This window comes from Sphaeramia orbicularis, chromosome 12 (assembly GCF_902148855.1).
Source record: "Sphaeramia orbicularis chromosome 12, fSphaOr1.1, whole genome shotgun sequence".
Classification (NCBI taxonomy): Eukaryota; Metazoa; Chordata; class Actinopteri; order Kurtiformes; family Apogonidae; genus Sphaeramia; species Sphaeramia orbicularis.
Genome location: NC_043968.1, coordinates 30,978,146 through 30,981,298, shown reverse-complemented (window position 1 = coordinate 30,981,298; position 3,153 = coordinate 30,978,146).

The window sequence follows — 3,153 nt, the reverse complement described above, 5'->3', positions numbered from 1 at the left end:
ACAGGAGCTTCCAAAGCCCTCCCAGACCATGTGTGTGCAAACACCAACACACAAGCACACAAGTACACTGCAGAGGAAACAACAACCAAGTCACCTTTTACACTTTCAACGTCACAAAAAAATACTTATTACTAAATGTACTAAAGTAAGGCTTATAACAGCTACTGGCCTAGGGTTGAACTCTCACTCTTTTTCTTGCTTTTTTTTTTTTTTTTTTTTAAACTTTTCACTCACTTTTCTCATCCTTAAAGTGCGCAGCTGTCAAAGTGACTTTTTTTTTTTTAAGTGAATCACGTTAATTAGTATCAGGTGTTGTAACGACGATACTGCGGTCACGTGATTACAGCTGCAACACTGAGGTCAGGCCCCAGATAGCAAATATTTTGGCAGTATTATGGCGTATATACTAGTCAACATTTGCTAGGGATCAGTTTTATATTTGCACAATAATTGATGTATAATATTTTGGGTGACTTCATATATTATGTGTGTACTTTGGCTAGTCATGTAAAGAACAATGGACCTAAAGGTAAAAAAACATAAATTTTTATTGCACTTTCAGGCAAAAGGGTGATACAACCCTAGAAATTAGAGTTCACAACAATTACTCTTCCAATTTTGTTTTAACTGAAACCACTCAGAATGTTCTGAAAAACATACGGTGTGATGTCAATAATGTGTGTGGCCACCATCCGCATCCGCAGGCTGTACTCCACTGGGAAAATAAACTGTCAAGTTTCCAGAATTACACCCCCGAATATAGCAAAGTTATAGTCCTGATCCCTAGCAAATGTTGACTAGTGTATTTGGCATTTTTGACTTTCTTCTGGCATTATGTAAAACACAGGTGTCAAACATGTGGCTCGGGGGCCAAAACCGGCCAGCAAAAGGTTCTAATCAGCCCGTTAGATGAATTTGCAAAGTACAAGTTAGGGCGTCAAACTCAAAAATAGTATCATAATAACCTATAAATAATGACAACACCATTTTTTTCTCTTTGATTTAGTGCAAAAAAACATTAAATTATAAAAACGTTTACATCAACAAACCATCCTTTAAAAATAATGTGAATAACCTAAAATGTCTGAAGAAAATTAAGTGCAATTTTAACAATATTCTGCCTATTACTGAATGTTTTGTGCCTTTGTAGATCTGATCTGTAATGCACATGTATAAATGATAAGTCAAGGCAGAATATTGGTAAAATTGTACTTCTATTTCTTTGCAAATTTAATTTTTTTCAGGTTATTCACATCCTTTTTGTTTGGATAGTTTATAAATGTAAATATTGGCATAATTGAATGTTTTGGGTTTTTTTTTTTGCACTAACACAATTTGGAGTTGTCATTATTTATTGGCTATCATGCTATTATTTTACTGGTCCGGCCCACTTCAGATGAAATTGGGCTGAATGTGGCCCCCGGAAGAAAATGAGTTTGACACCCCTGATGTAAAACCTCTAGGCTTAACTATGGTATGATTAAGGTTATCCATAATAGATATGGAGGCACCAGCAATATATGGCTGAGTTATGGCATATGTCTGGTGAACCAAAAGACTGGGCAAAGAGCGGGATCAAGTATAGGGATGGTATGGCATGTTTATGGCAAGACAGAAGATTGACTAAAGAGCGGCAACATCTTATTCCATATATGGATGTGTTTTGGTTGTGTTTTGGCATATTTCTGTAAAACCAAAACACTGCACAAAGAGTGGGAATTTCTACCCAGAAGAGAACCCCACTTCATTTTAAAAGTATGATAAACACAAATTTTGGGTGAATTTTGGCCTCCTTTTGGCCTCTCTTTGGGTCAGTTTTGGCTACTTTTTGGCTGGATTGTGGAAATTTGGGGCTTTTCTGGGACATTTATAGCTTTATTTTGGAAGTCCGCAATTACTTTTGGGTGAATTTTGGCTTCCTTCTGGTTTGATTTTGGCTTGCCTATTTTGGGCCATTTAGGCCCCATACATCCACCCAGAACTTTGCCAAAATGGCATGCCAGTTTTGGGCCGGATTTAAGCCATAATGTTTTTGCTATCTGGGGTACTGCTGATGCTGTGACCATGGGGGCACCCGTGATTTCGGCCCATGGAAAAAATATTATTCAGTACATTTACATGCGCAGATTAAGGTTATTACATAGTCCAAGAACAGAGACATTTGTCCTGGCTCCTAGTCTGCGCAGAGAAATTGCGTCATTTTTTCGCGTGGCCCTTTTCTCACAGGTAAAAATTTAATTACACATTTTGACCACAGCAATTCTAAAAATTCATTTATAATTAATCTTTTTTTTTTTTTTTTTTTTTTTTTTTTTTTTAGTAGGAACATTTCGTAGTCATAAGTATATTTTTTTGGAAAAAGTTCAAAAGTTTTACATTTTTATGTATGAGTCCATAATTTAGTTTTTTAAATCTATTATCCCTACCCTACCAAGTCTTTAAATTGGAGTTATTACACCCCCTTTTAAAACTGTGTTTTAACCTTGGCCCTTGCTGCAAGGTATTGTCATCAGTTCGTCATCTGTCCGTCTGTCCGTCCGTGTGTGCAAAAACTTTGGCATGCACCAGTAGTTCTAAACCAGGAGGGGGAGAGCAGATAGTCAATGATAAGGAAACCCTGGCGTGGGCTGAAGGCTGAAGGCCGAGGGTTTTCAAGTGCGGGCACGTTATTTTTATCTCTTAATACTTTTTCACCTCACTTTCGAAAACTGCTTCTTTTGTGGTGTTGGTGTATCACGTGCCGTGAGACATGATGTCCATTTAGGTGTTTAAGGCAAAACTAGATGTTTCTTCGCTATCTTTGCCACAAACTGTGACTTTCTTGACACATAAAAATTATCTTTAAAGTTATGAACAGCATATGGTCAAAGGGTGCCAAAATTCTAATCAGATGATGGAAATATAATTCAAAGTTAGCCTACTTGTCTTTGCAACTAATTACAATAAAAGAAAATCCCAAATCAGGTCACATGGGGGAAGTACAGAAGGGGCAGGATTTCAGTTTTCTGTAAGATCTAAGGCTGAATAGAGAGCTTGAATTTATTTAATAGGACATTTAAGACAGCATTAGCAGATAGCTAATGCATTTAGCTCACCTCCAACCTCTCAGGGTCCTATAATTTTGTGGGTTTTTTCTACATCAGATTTTTTCCT